Source organism: Tamandua tetradactyla, chromosome 4, assembly GCF_023851605.1.
Source record: "Tamandua tetradactyla isolate mTamTet1 chromosome 4, mTamTet1.pri, whole genome shotgun sequence".
In the NCBI taxonomy this organism is placed as follows: domain Eukaryota; kingdom Metazoa; phylum Chordata; class Mammalia; order Pilosa; family Myrmecophagidae; genus Tamandua; species Tamandua tetradactyla.
Genome location: NC_135330.1, coordinates 165,586,195 through 165,604,697, shown reverse-complemented (window position 1 = coordinate 165,604,697; position 18,503 = coordinate 165,586,195). Strand labels below are relative to the sequence as shown.

General features: G+C 38.4%; 1 protein-coding gene across 1 annotated transcript in view; it reads right to left on the bottom strand.

Moving 5' to 3' along the window:
• The window catches only part of HS6ST3 (heparan sulfate 6-O-sulfotransferase 3), an 80,586-nt gene extending 66,867 nt beyond the window's left edge, over positions 1–13,719 (bottom strand). Inside the window, exon 1 of the mRNA XM_077155877.1 lies at positions 13,473–13,719. The gene's annotated coding sequence lies outside the window, so the exon portion shown is untranslated. The remainder of the gene's footprint in view (positions 1–13,472) is intronic.
• Between the last annotated feature and the right edge of the window lie 4,784 nt (positions 13,720–18,503).

The window sequence follows — 18,503 nt, the reverse complement described above, 5'->3', positions numbered from 1 at the left end:
TCTCTCCCTTTGGTCTCACACAGAAGTTGAAGTTTTAAAATATGGATGATATCATCCTTTACCCTGTATTCTGACCTACCCCAGTCCTAGCCAGATCAGCCTCATTCATATCTCTAGTCTAAGTCCAATCCCCTTTTCAACCTTTTAAACAGTTCCTGGATGGGGGAGTGCTAACTTTCATAGCTTTAGAGCTGTAACTCTGTCAGATGTCACATAAATCAAAACCGGTAAACTTAGGTTTGAACAAAAGTCATGTGGTTCAGCTTAGAAGCACAACAGAGTATGGCCTTGACTCATCTGAGCTCCATTTCTTCATCTCTAAAGGAAAGCATTAGATTAGATAGATTATTTGTGAGACCCATTATTGTTGCAAATTTTATTACTCTCATCAAACCTGCCTCATCAAAGGTGCATCCTTTCTCACTGGCATAAGTGAGCATCCATCTTTCTTGCACCCTGTTCCTCTTAAAAACAAATTACCAGAGGTTCTTCCCTGAAGGAGTCACAATACCAATATAAAAGGGAGCATTTCCAAACAATGCATTTCATATTAAAAACATTCAATCACTTTTATCTTTTTATTAGGAAAATTTTATGATACCATGAAACACTATTTCTATCACTGTGACTAGACTTCAATAAAGAACCATTGAATTAGAGAATCAAGTCTAACTAATTCAGTCAGTTGATACTAGTTTGCAGGTTCATTTTGAGGCACTTAATTTATAGTGGCTTGAAGATAACAAGTAAGAGCTATAAAATTCATTTTGAACAATGTTTCTTAGCTGACTAGTTCATGTTTGAAATAGAAATCCATTCTCGAGAGCTTTCTACGTAAATTTAAGTGCTCTAAACTGTAAACTGTATGGCTAGTTGGTGTTTTATGTAAGTGTGTGTGCCTATCTATCTCTCCTCTATCCATCTACTATATACACATATATAGTATATATTATAATAGGAGAATATTCTATTTTATCCAGCTCTCTACTGCCCCCTTTACAAAAATAAATAGACAGATATAAAATTTTAAATTATGTGGCAGATTGAATCATGTACCCCAGGGGGGAAAAACATGTTCTTAATTTTAATATACATTCCTGTGAGTGTGAACCTATCATAAATAAGACCCCTTGAAGATCTTCATTTTTAGTTAAGGCATAGCCCCACCGAATGAGGTTTCTTTAAATCCTATCCTTAATCTGGATTACTGGAGGCTATATGAAGAGGACCCAGAGATTACAGAAGCAAAGAAAGGAGATGACATCATCATGACAGGAGGCAGAAAGGTAAGCCAAGGAATCCTAGGGGCTGCTAGCATCCTGCACCCCAACACTAGTCTCCAGGGGGAAAGAAAGCCTTTCCTAGATCTTAATTTTGGACTTCTCTTAGCTTCAAAACCATGAGCCAATAAATTCGTATTGTTTAAACTAACCCATTGTGTGTTATTTGTGAAAGCAGCCCAGGCAAACTAAAACAATTACAAACCTCAAAAGCTAATTTCCTGAAGAGCACGTTATAACTCTTTTCCCTTCCTCCTTTTGCTGCTACATCTGCCACCCCCACTCCTTGAAGTACCAACTTTCAACCAGAGAGGCCATTTAGGCAGATCATATTTATTTCCGAAGAGTTTTCACGATTGCCATTAATATCTCCCCAAATCCTCATGAGAAGATAAAGCAGATATTGATACAAATAAGAATGCAACTTATTTACTCATATCAAAGCTCCTTTCTTCTCAGCGGGAAGTAAATTTCAGACTCAGTCCCCAATCTCCAAACACTGATGAATCAAAAGTCTATAGCTGGAAGAGCTTGAAAACATTCAAATCAAGAGAAGCCTCCAGGGCCTGGCTGCTCTCTGTTCTGTCTACTATTTCTTTCTTAGGGGTATTACCACTTAACTCATTGGTAACTGGTAGGGTGCAGCTCGTGGGAGTTTCTGAAGATCAATAACATATTAATATGGTTTTAAGGTACTCCCTTTTCTCATACTAATCAATAGCAGCTTTAATGTGACCTCATGATACAAAGTTCCTGTACACATAGCTGCCAGGCTCTGTTTAATCACATTTTGCCTCCCTATTCAAGTGTTCTCATTGCTGGAAATTGTATTGCTCATCCCTGCAGTCAAAGGAATTGGTTTGTATTGTCTCAAATTGCCTGAATTGGCTCCATCCTGTCAATAAACCAGAGTATCGATGAATAAGCCCCTGGAAGACTCTTTTCCTCATTTTGTTATACATTTTTCTACTACCCCATAATTATGGGGAACAATGGTAATCAGCTGTAAGATTCACAATTTCTTAATAGAAAAATATAAATCATATGAATTTGAAACCTGGAGACAATAACAAGAAATTAAGGCAAGGTGGAAAATGTCCGATTGCGACACCCTTTGTAACACCAAAACGATGGGACAAAATGAAAAACGTAGCTAGCTTTGTTGGCATTTGGCTTGCAGGGTCTCAAATGCTCTAAGAGGTGATGGGAAAGTAAAGCAGAATCATAAGCCAATATGCAAATAAATCAGCCTGGTTTCAGAGTCCCAAGACTACACAACTGCTAAATTTAAATACACTGAGGTATAAATATCTGATCATGGGTTACCTCCACCAGGAAGAGTTTGATCCTGTTGGATTCCTAAGAGAGAAATGGTTCCAACACATGGCTTTAGTGCACTAAGAGAGTAAAGGCTTAGTCAGTTCAATAAATTCTAGTTTTATATTTTTGAGCTTTGCCAATGTATCAGCCTAAGACTCTTAGGAACTTCCTCTAACAAGTAATGTGTGCTAGTTTGCCTTCAGTTGACCTCCAACAAGTAATGTGTGCTAGTTTGCTTTCAGTTGACCATAGGGTTAGAAATAATTTACTCAACTTATTCACAAATTATTTAGGGGCTGATACCGCTGCTTGTTCTTACTGACAGGAATTTCTAGCTTCCAGCAGTTCACCTTTTCCACCACAGACAGTGTCTGCTCATTTTCTTACTATTAAGAGGGACCCAGAAATTCACGTTTGAAGAACTTGGAGAGCTGCTGGAGAGCAAATGATTTTAAGTAAGCATCAGGAATGCCTTATAACATGCAGGCATAGTTGGCAGGAGGGTGCCCCTCAATACACCCTCCTTCTCTGCTCACTGATTTGATTTAAAAAACTGTCTGAAATCAAATACCTCCTGGTAAAAGCATCCCATGATCAGACATTTATATCTCAGTATGGATAAATTTATTAAATGCCAAGGATGTGTGATGAGAAAGCAGGGCACGAGGAACTTAATTGCAACAGAGCATCAAATTCACCAACTTTCCCTGCCAGCTCCATTTCTTTATACGACGAAATGGAAAATTGCTTATTTCCAGCCTATATTCTGGTTCAAGAAGGCCTCCAAAATTCCACATCTCCCTTAACAGAGTCACAATCATAGAGCTGGCTAATGGCTACTTAGCGGTGTAACTGCCGCATATCCACATGCAAGGACAGACTTCAAAGCTGAATAGAAACAAAGGAAATACATTTTAATTGGCAATGATGCAAAGTTTTCATGGCAACCATTTTGGAGAATATGGAGAAAATTGGCAATATTTCGTTCTGGAATAATTTTACTCTCTTCAGTTTCTTAAATTATTCAGTGGCCTTCTCTGCTTGAACATTAACATGTCTAACCAGAGGAAACTGGGGAGCAGCCTCAAGGCTAGATTGGTAAATTGATTATGTTTTCTTAAGAAAAACATCAAACTCTGGGGAAAAACAAATAAAAACAAAACAGTGCAGCTGACCCAAGTTTGAAAGTTTGCAATCAATGTGGATGTTAATATATATCACAGAATATCACTTATCATTTCTGTTTCTTTTCCTAACAGATTCCTAAGACATCCACCACCATTCCTGTTTCACGTGAGGAAATTATATTAAGGCTAAGTGGATACTGAAAATGAGATAATTATTTGGCAACATCTTTATGAAAATAAGATTACTGTTTTGGTGTTTCAGTCCATGATTTTTCCTTCAAGGTTTGACAACTAACTAATAATAATGCCAATAAACACCAACAATAATGTATTTGTTGATGCACCATTATAGCTAACTGGAAGCAATTTTAGCTAAACAATACTCTTGGATTTGTGAGAAATGGGAAAAAAAAGTTTCATGTTTTTCCCTTAATAATGGGAAAGAGATTATTTTGGAGGACCAAAGACAATATAAGTTGTTTAAAATTGGGCTTCATTTCATTATTGATATATTTTCATTTGCTGAATGCCGCAGAGTTATGATCTGCCCTGGTTTCCTGTTAGACTTTTATCTTTCCATTTTTATAGTACTTGCTTTTTCAAAAGAGTAAACTTCCAGAGCAATTTGTTTAAGAAGATACAGCTACTGAATATCAAGATTACAGAGGAACTGTCATGAATACACTACAGCTTTTCCTGAGAACAAAGCTTTCTCCTAGGCTCCTCATCTCTGAAAGCATTTTGGGAACATTGGCTCACGGCTACTGCAAAGAGTTGGGCAGGTTGTTCACTGCACAAGGGCACCTGGCCAAAGGGGCGAGGGAGGCTAAATTCAGCCAGTACTCTGCTTGCCAAGCCATGTGACTGCTTATAGCTGAAGGAGGGCACTTTTCTAATTTTTACAAGGTAATTTATTGGCTAATGGTATTCCTTATTTAGCTTGACAGTTAACAAGGAATATAAAAACTCCAAAATGTTAAGGTTAATTTTTGTTCTGTAAAAGGCAGGAAGAAGTGCCTCCATAAGCAAAACAGGAGAACTGGAAAAGTGGAAGGATGAATTCTTCATAGTCAGACAGATGTAGCTTTCTGCCCTTGGACCTGTCAAAATTTATTTCTGCAATGCTGAGTTTTCTCATCAGTAAAACAGGTATAATAATATTTATTTAGGAAGGTAAAGTGTACAGTACGGTGGGTAATCGTTAATAGGCCTGCAAAGTTTGGCAGCTGTTGTTGTGGTTGCTGGTGTTTTATTGTGATTTATTTTCCTTTCCCTTAATGTCCCAATAAGAAAATCAACCTTTCAGAATCAACCCACCCATAAATACACATGCAGAACGCTCATGAGGCTCAATTCCATTGTTTTATGCCAGCTACACATACATATGAGGGAGGCAGACACTTTAACTGTTCCCAAATTGCAGCAAGGGTGTGCCAGTGAAGGGCTGGTTTATTCTCACCCTAGATTGGGGGTTCTCAGCAGACAACTAAGTGGAGTCTTGTCAACCCTTAAATTTTAGGAAATATTTGAGGGCAATTCTCTTAAGTGGGTCTCTAGCATTCACACACTTTTAGAGTCTTAAAGTTGGTCCCCCACACTATGCAGTCTCCCACACTTTGCATGCACACACGTACAAGCTAAGAATTACAGCTCTAGACTAAGGAAAGAAAGAGGGAAAGAATTAGGGAAGATTATTTTCCCTTACAGCAGGAAATGAAGTTCTTATCTGGAATGAGAGTGTCAAGAACTGCTTTGTCCAGCTCCTTTTTGCCTCCATGATCCTATTTATCTCCTTGATAAGACTTGAGCTGTCCAACTAAGGCTGCTGGTTTTTACTAATGCAGAAAACTCAGTCCTAACTTGAGCTGAAGAAAATACGTGGCACAATATCAAGAGTATTTACTGTTACTTTCTACCTGTGCTATCTGTCTCTCTGCATGGATCCCTGATTCCTGCTATCCATTTTTTCAGTCCTTGATGTCTGCTGACAATTTTCTTTTGGTATGTCTATTCTTCCCTACTATAACTATTTACAATTCCAGATCTGATCCCTTCCTTAGAAACTATATTGCATGTCTACCTCTAAGACCAACTATCCCTATGTTTACCCTCTGCCCTCTTTGCCTTCTGCTTTCAGAGTCCTAGTTTTTTACACTAGTCTTCTGCTTGACTCACATTGAAAAACTCAAGCTCAAGCTTTTAAAAATAGTTATGTCATTCAATAATACATTCCAGTAACAGTACTTCCATTCTAGGATTGGTCAACAGGTCACTGAGGCCTTCAGAGTTTATGAGCCATCTCATCTTCTTTCTAGTCCCTCAATGTAAGCCTCAATCTCGGTGAGCAAGACAAGGGTTTAAATGTCCCTGCAGAAAAACAGTACAAAAAAGAATGGAGGTTTTAAAAAAGCAAATATGTCCTGCTTAAACTTGGGGAAAAAATAAAAGCCAGAGTCATATCTGTTCTAAATTCTGAGCTGTGTCACATGTGCTCATTGATTCAATGTCATGTTCACTCTTGCTCAATCTGTGAAACACTCCACATGTCTACATTTCCATCTCTAAAACACCTTCCATTTCTCTACACCCTGAATTTCCAACAACTATTACATCCATCCTTGAATGAATATTCTGCTAATTCCTCATAATTAAAATGTTCATATCTCCAATTCACTGCCTGCTCAAGAATGACCTCCAAACTCTGATGCATTTTTCACAATAAGTTCAGAGATTTTTCTAATGTTCAGCTCTTACATAGGTATGGAACTCCTCAAAAAGTTTCAGTAATTTCTTGTATAAAGAATTCCAAATTTCTCCAGATGGCATTCAAAGCTACAACCTACTTGAAATCAAGGACCATGCTTTTGCCAACAGTAAATTTCTCCTAAAGAGGAAACAAAAACCTGCAGAGATGTTTTCTCACTGAATGTTCATTATATGCTTATTCAAAAACATTGATATAGTTGTATACATTGAGTGAATTTCTTAACATTCCTCAGCCATTGCTCATATGATGCTCTCAGTACCATACTTAGATCATAAAAGATGTCAATTTACTTCCTCATACTTAAATCCTTAGGACAACTTTTCAGTGTTTAACTTTAACATAGAAACTTTGACTTCAGCCTACTAACTGCCATTGATATCACAATATTCTGAGTATTAGATGGCCGTAGCCCAACTGCAACATGGTATTTTGGTCTGTAACCCATCTTTGTTTCTGCCCAAATAATATTGTTCCCCTTTATTCTTCTTTAACTTGGTTTGTTTACAGTACAGGAAAGCACTGTAATCTACCATCCATGTTCCTTCCAGTTATGCCCTTGAATTAAGGACATTATTATTTAATTTGCCAATTAAAATAAAGCAAAACCCCTCCTCATAAGTAAGGGAAATTTCCAGACTGGAAATGGGCAGAAAGCCAGAGGCAGCTAATTGGTCTAGGTAGCACTATTCTAATAGCCCTGTACTAATTCCATGTCTCTCTTGGGGATCTCTCACTTTGATTAGTATTGCTGGCACCTTGACTCCCAACTGTGTGTTATTACCCTTATAAAGGTTGGGCCTATATGTTAACCCAAATCTTTTTCCTTGCTATTCCTTAGCAAAGTTAAAATATCATTGTGATTGGCTAAGTTATGGTGTCCAGGTTAGTCAAGTAAGCACTAGGTTTACTGTTATCGTGAGGGTATTTCATGGATTTAAATCATTAGTCAATTGATTTCATCTCAGGCTCATTATATCTACAACCAACAAAGGAGACTGTCTTCAGCAATGAGAGAGGTGTCACCCAATCAGCTGAAGGCCTTAAAGGGAGAACTGATGATTTATTTGAGAAATAAGAATTTCTATCTCTATTCAACCAGCCAGCTTCTCCTGGGGAATTCATTGAAACCTTCAGGAAGGAATTCAGAATTCTCAATCACAACACACACATGACACAATATTTATGGACACGTAATTCCTGTCAGTTCCACTGGAGGACCCTGCCTAAGATAAATTTTGAAATCAAGAGTGATGCTTGAGGAATATAATATTAGGTATGAAATTTCTGAGTTGATTCTAGGGTTTATGGAATTGGCTCCCTAATTTGATTAGATCAAAAGCCTCTAATGATTCTATTTCTAATGATCAAGGTGGCATTCATAGTTGTATTAGTTTGCTAGTGCTGCCAGAATGCAATATACCAGAAACGGAATGTGTTCTAAAAAAGGATATTTAATAAATTACAAGTTTATAGTTCTAAAGCCATAAACATGTTCTGACTAAGGCATCCAGACAAAGATACCTTGGCTCAAGCAAGGCCAATCTGGGAAGGCATGTAGCTGGTACCTGTTGGTCCTTGTTCCCAGTTCTGATGCTTCCAGCTTCTAATGCCAGCGGTTTCTCCTGTAAGGATCTGTGAGCCTTCTCTTAGCTCCTCCAGGACACAACTCTGGGTTCTGGCTTGCTTAGTATTTGATGGGAAGGCACATGGTGATGTCTGCTGGTCTCTGCCCTTGTCTAGGCATATACTCTCTCTCTGTTTGCATTCCAAGCATCTGCAAACATCCATGTCTCTGTTGTATCTGAAGCAACTGTACTCCAAGCATCTGCATCTCTAAAATGTTTTCCTTTCTAATGAACTCTAGTAAACTAATCAAGACCCACCTTGAATGGATGGAGTTACATTTCTATTTAATCAGAAGGTCACACTCACAATTGGGGGTGTCACATCTCTGTGGACATAAGCTAATAAAAAAATTTCACCCTACAGTACTGAATCAGGGTTAAAAGAAGTGGCTGCCCCTACAAGATTGGATCAGGATTAAAACATGGCTTTTCTGGGGGACATAAATAGTTTTAAATCAGGTCAATAGTCCATGAAGTAAATTGTTAATAAAGCAAAATATCACCATTAGACACTGTTACTCAAATGCTTATAAGGCAAGATTCTGGGTGATGGTGTATTTGATACCTTAATAGAGTTTTGGGGAGTTAGCAAGTATAATGATGTTGGCTAGTTGCTCCTAAATAAGTCAGATACAATTGTAAAAGAAAGGGATTATCTCAAATCTTCAAATTCCCACTTAAGTGCCACATGAAGGACATGAAATTTTCTATGTGTGCCCTGAAGAAGCTTATTTCTTGTACTCGCACACTCAAGATTTCTGAAAACCAGACCCCTGATGTCACTGTGCAGTTGGCTGAATTACAACTAAATTGAATTCCTAAGCTTACAAGCTGTACTCTTACAGTCAAGGCATTAATTGGAAAGGAGTGATATCCTGAAAATTGGAATGGAGGGTATATGGACTGATGATGCTGGTGGGGATGTTGAAGTCCTGGTATCTACTAAGTCTTCTTTACCAGGTAAACAAACCTGTATTGGTGGCCCTAAGGAGTTAGCCACCTGACCTCCGGTATGCCCAGAAGAATCTGCTATGCCATTCCACCTCCACCTGTAAAGATTAATCCTGCTGTTAATGGAAACCCTATAACTGCCTTCACTGAGGAAAAAGTCTCAAACCACCATCTGAAAAGACTAACCCTATTTTATCAGATAAAGCTATAATGGAATTCCCTGAAGTGGTGGGTTTGTAAGACACTGCTCTTTCCTCTCATGACCCACCTTCACCAGTTACCTTTTTCTTTTAGACATTTAACCAGACTGAAGTCCCAACAGACCCCGAAATGTGACATATAAAGTGTAGTCCATTTAGGTTGTATATATGATACTAGAATAAAACAAAAGCAGAGTACCACAACCATAGCACTGTACAACACAAACAGTGAACCCTAATATAAACCATGGACTACAGCTAATACTACAATTATAAAATTTTTTTAATCACTTGTAAAAATATACCACAGTAATGCAAGGGTCTAATAACAGAATGATATATGGGAACTCTGTATTTTATGCATGATTTTCTGTAAATCTAAAACTTCTTTAATAAAAAAATTGGAATAAAGAAAGTGTAACTTCTGTGGAGGTGCCTTATGCTCCAAAAGAACTGCATAATTTTTCCAATTTATATAGGTAAAAAAGAGGGTACTTTGTGTGAGGATGAATATTAAAGGTGTGGGATAATGATAGAAAGAATATGAAGTTACATCAGGCTAAGTTTATTGCTACAGGCCCACTAAGAATCTATTCCAGATTCAGTGTTGTGGTCAAGGGGTTAAAAAGGACTCTCATGTTTTTTTCAGGTGATTGGCTAAAGCACAGACAACAAGGTGACCTACATTACGTGAGGTGAAATGACAGAACTGCCCTGGCATAATGTACATGAGAGGATTCAAAGGCTTAGAGAGATTGGGATGTTAGACGACTTTATCATATAACACCTGCTCACTTACCCAAGGAATGTCTATAGGGCATACCTTTCACCATGTCTATGAAGAATAAATTTCTGAGAACAGTTCCATAATTTCTGAAGTGCACTGTGGTTGTTCTTCTCCATAGGTCATATATTATTATGGGAACTGTTGCCACTGAACTTGGATCTTAAACGCAATAGGGATGATCAGATACTGGTTTGGCAAAATCAAGTATCACAGTTAATCACAAAAGACCAGGTGGGCGTGTCTACCATAATGTAAAGCAAAGTCAGTAATCAGAATTGGAATAGTAATCAGAGTTAATATATAAGAATAATAATCAGAAAGTAGTAATCAGAAGAGTCTGACTTGCAGAGACTATGATGTTGGCTAGTGGATCACGGGGTAGCTAGAAGTAGAATGAATGGAGGGTCTACTAAATTATTGCTTGTTCTGTTTAAGCAGAAAAGTTCTAGGTCAAGTGAATAAAAGCCTAACCAGGATCACAAAAAACAGAGAGTCATGACTCCTCAATCAACTCCAGACTTATGAGTTTATAGACCCTGAATGAAGGGAAGGCTAGTCCCATTGGCAAGGACCCTGTTACACTGCCAATATTTGTATGTAATCTTCCTTCAAGCCTTTCCCAATAGCATCTATGGCCTTTTACCAGGGTGAATATGCATTGGGGGAAAAAAAAGATCAGACATGTTTCTGACATTAATTGCAAGGGACCCAAAGTGTCACTGAAGTCCATCAGTCAGAAAAGGGGCTTATGGAGGTGAGGTGATCAATAGAAGTCTAGATCAAGTTCATCTCATAGAGGTCCAGATAGTCCCTGAACCTGTTCTATGGATATTTTCACAGTTCCAGAATGAATAATTGGAATAGACATACTCAGCCACCATCAGAATCTCCATATTGGTTCCCCAATTGTGGAGTGAGGGCTTTTATGGTAGGAAAAGTCAATTGGAAGCCACTGGAACTGCTTCTACCTAGAAAAATAGTATATAAAAAACAATACCACATCCCTGGAGTAATTGCAGAGACTAGTGTCACCATCAAGGACTTTAAGGATGCAATGGTGGAGATTCTACTATATCTCCATTCAATTCTATGTGATCCATGCAGTAAACACATTCTATTTAATCTGTGCAGATGAATCTTGGAGGATGACAGTGGATTATATTCAACTAAGCAGGTGGTGATTCCAATTGCCACTTCTGTTCCAGATATGGTATGATTGCTTGAGCAAATCAACATTTCCTCTGGTACCTGGTATGCACCTATTGATCTGGCAATTGCTTTTTTCTCAATTGCTATTAATAAAGATTAGCATAAACAGTTTGCATTTACCTGGCAAGGCCAGTAATAAACCTCCACTGTCCTACCTCAGGGATATATCAACTCTCCAGCCCTATGTCATAATCAAATTCATTGAGCTGGAATTTAAGACTTCTACCCAGCCATTTGAGCTCCTCATGCCTCTGAATCAACCAGCAAAGAAAAGAATTACCATATTTTCTGGGGTGATTGATCCTGACTACTAAGAGGAAACTGGATTGCAACTGCACATAGAAGTAAAGAAGAGTTTGCCTGGAATATAGGAAATCCCTTGGGGCATGTCTTGGTACTACTATGCCCTGTGATTAAAGTTAAAGGAAAACTGCAACAACCCAATCCAGGCAGGACAACTGATTGCCAGGTCCTTCAGGAATCAAGATTTGGGTCTCCCTACCAGGCACAGAACAAAGATCAACTGAGGTGCTTGTTGAGGATAAAGGGAATATGAAATGGTTAGTGGAAGAAAGTGGTTCTAAATAAAATCAGTTGCAAAAAAAGAGGACTATAATGATTACATATATTTCTTCCTTGTTCTGTTATGAATATGTGTGTACATATACATAAAACAAGTATCTTTGTTTTCTTCATTATCTTATTCTCTTATCATATAACATAAGTTGTATTCACTTTATGGTATAATATTTAAGTTAAAAGCTATCAAGTTTAGAGTGAATATAACCTAAGGACTCGAATCCTCTTTTGGAGAAAGGGTTAGTGGGTTTCCAGTCATATGTAGGACACATGAATTATGTTAGGTGAAAGTGTGACTGTTACTGCTTTTATTTAGAGCTCAAGTGTAGTCTAAGGAGATACGTATGGGTGCCAGGTTGACAAGAGGGTGACTTATGATTGAGGTCATATGTCAATTTGGCTAGGTTATGGTATCCAGTTGTTTGGCCAAGCAAGCACTGGCCTGACTATTACTGTGAGGGCCTTTCCCGGATTTAAATAGTTAGTCAATTATTTGCATTGATGGCTGATTACATCTACAACCAAAAAGAAGATTGCCTTCAGCAATAGTTGAAGTCTTATCCAATCAACAGAAGGCCTTAAAGGGGGATTGATCATTTCAGCAGTGAGAAAGAAAAAATTCTGTGTCTACTTCGACCAGCCAGCTTCTCTTGGGGAATTCACTGAAACTTTCATCATACTTGCCCTATGGAATGTGGACTTGTCAATCCCCATGATCTTTGAGCCAATTCCTATTATATACATATAATACATATACATATAATTCCTATAATTCCTATAATATTATATATATTCTCTGTTTCTCTGGAGAATCTTGATGAACATAATCACTAAAACACACACACAAAAAAACAGTTCACAAAATATGAAAGAACAAAAAAACAGCAAAGAAAGTATGAGAAGCAAATACTCAGCCATGCTTGTACGGTGTAGATTTGTGATATTTTTTAAGTAGTCTCTCATAGCCACTGCTTACCCTTGCCAGATTCAGCAGTTAAGGGGAAGATGACCTCATTTCAAAACATTCTTATTTTTGGTTCTTCTCAGTAGCCCTGCTTCAGGTTGACACCTGAGCTATTCAGGAATTTTTATAGTCAGGATGTGATTATGAGTATCAAGAACAGTCATTTCAGGATCTTCCCTAACTGCCTGGAAGAGAATGGAATGCCTGCTGGGTGACAGGTCAGAGCTGCCAAATCTTGGAAGGCTTGGCAACTTGAGGCGGGGGTGGGGGGGAATGAACATTTGTTTATGATAATTTTCCTAAAATGTACATATGCTCTTTCAATTCAGGGCTGAGATCATTAGGCTTCTCCTCCCCTCTCTACCCCCAACACAGGCATTTTTCATCTGCTTATTTTATACATCCATGATTATATCATTTGGATGCTTATTGAGGTTTCCTGAATTATTTCAAAAAGGACAAAAAAAAGGAGTCTTGCTTTCTGTCAAACCCAAGCTCCAGGCTACCACCAAGGGAGAAAGCACACCACATGAGGTAAGGAAAATCTATGCCAGACACCAGCTGCAGGAGCTCAGACACTTCTGACTGCTCCATGCTACCACAGAATCAGTCACCAAGGAAGACACAACAAACAAGTACTGGACAAAACCACACTCCACTCACATGGAAAAGTGACAAAGCAAGGTCAGCTTCAGTAGTGGGCGTAAGTCTCTCAGGGCCAGCAGGTTCCTCTAAGAGTCAATGCAGGAGGGTGATTTGCACACACCCTTCTTGTGTCACAATATAATAGTGACCTCGTTTCCTCCCTGAGGCGAACAGATAAACTACTGGGGTTGGCTAGGTGCCATATGATACACATGCTGAAGCAAGACAAAATTCTCTAACAGGAGAGGATCGTCCTTTAGGGAAGAAGGACCTGTGTCGAGCATGAGCTCACTTCCTAGCCTCCAAAACACAGGGATGATATGGCTCAGGCTTCCATTAGGGCAAACCCAGGGAGGAACAGCAAATTGTGAGGGCTGCTTCCTCAACGATTTCCATATGTCATCTAATGTGCCTACCCAGGGAGAGCCATTCTGCCAGTAGAATAGCTACCTTCCATTGTACTACCTCCCATTCAGAGACCAAAACTGATACCTCATCAAGCCTGGATCACCCTTGATAATATGACCTGCACACCTGGAGAGATGCCTCACAAAGAGTGACCACAAATCTTAGATCCTAACCCAAGTGTGATCAAAGGGACTATTATTTCAAACATATCTCTTGACTTAAAGAAGTTATTACCCAATAATCAAGCAATCCACAAGTCAATACCTATTTACTGAGTACTTGCTATGCCATAGAATCTGCTAAATTTCTGCATATCACCTTATTTTTCATTCATACCAGCAGGATTAAGTGCTTTTTGGTTGGAATTATAGTTTTCTGTATATTGCAGCAAGTGAAATTTTGCTTTATGGAACAACTATTCATGCCAAGAAAATATAATATCCAATTAAGAATCCCTTGCTTCCAAAGGCAAGCATGTAAGTGAAACATGAAAGTATTAGGCCTGCCTTATATTTATCTAAGTTTCTGGTCATTTAAAAAATGAAAACATGCCAGCAGTAAAATTACACTCAAGATAAATTGTTTGAGAATTGGTAAATGTCAAAAAAAAAAAAAAACCAGACAGGATCCATTTTCAATTAATACATTCATCCATTGGAGCTCCAGACTGCCTTCCACAAACAGCTGAACTGCACTGGGCAGGAAAGCCAACATGCAGACCTGATAGCTTGTGTGTACACACAGTTCAGGACAATTTATTATTCTGTACAGTAAATGGCTGACTAATAATTCACAAGCTGAGAGTTAATGAGAATATCTGTACCTAATACCCAAAAGAAAGATAAGGAGTGGTATAATGTGGATTATCCAGTACTTCTGAGCCTTTCAAGGGCAGGAGTGAAAGCCTCTGACAGCAAAATGCAATGAGAAATATTGCACTGACCTACAGACTCCCTGCTCTCCTATCAAACCAATCCATGTGTAGAGGCATTAAGGAACAATTCATTCTCAATAACTGTTCCCAAATAACCTGGTCACTTTTAATTGCTGGCATAATTAACCTTAATGATGTAATTGTACAGCTCCCACAAATAAAGGGACAGAATAGAAGTAGTAATTTATGTCTTCCTCATAACTTAGCTAGCAAAACTAGAAAAAATATATATGTATATATTATTTATACATACATATAGACACACATATAATATATATTTTTTACATACACACACACACACAAGTACTGGAGAGTTGGAAGTAATAAGCAAAGTAAACAGGGGAAAATCTCCCTAAAGACTAATTGTTTGTTTATCAGTTTATCTGCTTTTATTACCAACCTTGAGAAAGTAAATCTATGCTGGGGGTCTCATCCAAGTAGTAATAAATATTAATAATTACCAAGTGACTAGACGTGTTAAATGTTCCTTCTAAAGCAATGTGTCAGCAATACTCTGTTCCTAGTAAGCACCGAATGGATGTCTGCATTAACAACTTTTCCTTTATCTGGGGTTTTAAAGCCAGTGATGTTCTCAATGGTCTAGCCTAATGGCTCTTGTAACTCTCTCTGCTATTTCCTTAAAGGCAGTTGAGATCTCCTGTAAAGAAGATAAATGTGGCCCTCCCCATGCTGAAATGAACCTACCAAATCCATCGCCTTAAATAAAAGCAAATCGTGTGTGTGTGTGTGTATGTGTGTGTGTGCACATGCATGTGCTGCTTAGGTACCTGTAGTGGGTGGTTCTAAATGTGGTCCCTTGGGCCAGGAACAGTGCTCCTCATAGTAGTTCATGGACAAGCAGCATCACGTGATGGTCACCTCAGAGCGTGTAAGAAATGAAAATTCCCAGGTCCTATTCCCAACCAATTACTTTCTGAGGCAGATCCCATCAGTCTGTGTTTACAAGCTCTCCAGAAGATGTTCTCCTTCGCTGAAGTTTCTGAAGGACTTCATATAGTTTTCTAGACCAAAGGGTACAGCTCAACGTTGGCCGTGAATAAAGCGAGTGTAGGCAAGCAGAAGTCACAGACTGAATGATGTGATTGCTGACATTTCAGATTTTATATGCATGGCTCTCAGGATCAATGGCATGGCTTGAAGGTCTACTGAAGAATTTGGATATTGCTCTTGATGAAGGGCATGCTCATGGGATCAGAAAAGGTGGAAAAGCATAAAGAACCTGTTCCCCACCCCCTGCACTGTAGTTTGCATAGCAAGGAAAAAAAACCATTTTATTCTAAGTTTAATCACACTTCGGTGAGAGTACAAAAAATGGAGTTTGAGTATTCATGTTAAAATTTTACACCCTAACAACTGTGTCTGGGGGAAAATGAGGAAAAAGCTAGATAAGAATACAAAAATGACATAGTCAGGGTTCATGGTTATTTTCTAAGAAAGCCTTATGTATGTATTTAAATGTACTGCCTGCAAAATGCTGGTCCCAAATCACTGCTGGCAATTACTTTTCTACACGGTTAACTAGTTGAGGGAGTGATGCTAAGTGTTCTCCCTTCTGCATATACAGTATTCATTTTCCTTCCCCTTAATCGTTGCCTCAAAGACAGTTAAGAGTGGTGTCTGCATGCTAAAGCAAGTGTGACCTGCCTTCCACGCATCAGCAAGGTAAACAAAGAAAGGATGAGGTTGGAGCTAGTGATTGGAAAAATTATGAAAGCATTCTTCTTTTCAAGCCTGTGGAAAAGAGCATGAGAGCCTGAGACGCTGAGTCTGCCTGAGTGAGAAGGGAGAAAAGAAAGCAAGGAACCGCATGACCTCAAAAATGATTTCTTCTCCACTCCCTGGCTCCATTCTTTTGAGCTAAAATGGGAGAGCGAAAGTATTTTGATTTCCAATGGGAAAGGGAGAACAAAGAGTTTATCTGATTTTACTACTACTCCTTCCAAGGACTCAGGCGTTCTGGGTCTATGCCAGGCCTGGCTGATGGGTACCTGCCTGATGAAATCATACTGACACGTCTCTTTTTCACTTTTAGCTCAAGGTGTATATAATTTCTTGCCCACTTAACTATTAATTTCTGGGCTGAGATTTTGGCTATATCTGAACCTGGCTGGCTTCATGCCACAGCTGCATTCCTCATTTCCCATCCTGATTTCTTCCTTCCGATCCATTCCATGTCCCTTCAGCCATTTATCACCACATAAACCCCTGACCTCCAATGGACAGAAACTTTGTCAAAATATGGGTTTGCCACAACATCCACACATCCAGTTTTATTTCAGTGATGGAGTTTAAGAGTTCATGAGATAAATATGAAAGGAATGTGCAAAATGTAAAAAAGTTTCCAAATAGGCAACAAAGACTGGGTAAATTTTTATTGCAAATCCCACCTTCCTGACAAAGTCATTTCACGATTACTCAATGTTATAAATTTCTTCAAATCAGTGGTAATGAGGACAAAGTAGGCAGAGATTTTGTTGACTCGAGACCTAGATGACTTCCATGTTCTTAAACCTTAAGGGTGGAGTGTATGCATATGTATGTGTGTATGCATGCATGCTTGTTTGTGTGTGTGTTTGTGTGTGCATGTGTATACAATTCCACAGTAACTAAGTCAGTGCGTAGCACACAGGAGATATTTGTTAAATGTTTCTTAAATGAATTATTGAAAACGTGTGTTAAATATTTGTTCTGTAATTCGCATTGCCCTATAATAAATATGAAACGAGAAGACCATGGGTAGGATTTTGGTATGGGGTTGAGACTCCCAGGCAAGTTGGCATCATCATAGTCTCACAGTTAATGGCTATTTTAACTATTCCTTATTATTCATCTTCAAGCCTTTGAAAAATAGGTGTGGGAAAAACATAGGGTAATCATTATACTCTGCATAAAAATACAGTAATATTACACAGGCTTGAGGGACTTCACTCCTAGATTAGCTCTGTTCAAAAGCAAGCTACTCCTGGAGTGTGAGTAATGCTTGTTTGTTAAGTACATTAATTCTTTCAGATCAGTAGGGTTCTAATGGGAGAAAGTTAGTATATAATTTTTGCATGCAACCAGAAAAGATCTCAAACAATATTGTTGAAGGGCAAGTATCCTAGCTAGGAATGGCCTAGTAGCTATAAATTGTATTTTGGTGACAACGAGGGGATTATTTTCATCAGAAAATAAAACAGACTGAAGCTAGTGCAAGGTTGCCTAAGAAATATTTCTCTGTGACACCCCAAAGGAAGCTTATCCTTAGAGAAAAGTATAATTCTTTTGATGGATTACATGCAAAAAGTATTCCCCTTAAAGATGTTGGAGATGTTCTGAGACCCACAATTAGTTGCTATCATGCAATCAATCATCTACAAATGTGATCCCACCCAGGTTCATAAAACCTCTACTTAATGATTGTGTCAGACACTACCTCCAAGGGAATTTTTGCCTAGAGAAAGTAGGGAGAAGACTAGGCATATGCTAAGAGTCTTTCCTAGTTAAGGGATGGAAACAACAAGCAAAAGACAATTAGCACATTTTATCAGCACTTTGGAAATTTGCTGCATTCAAGGTTTAAAATTTTCCCTTTTTAAGGCAATTAATGTCCTACTGTTCCATTTACTTTTTGAAGAGGTTTAGATCAAAATTCTGTATTTTATGAGTTTTTTAAATCATTTGTTTTAGTTGGTAAGCTGATGTTC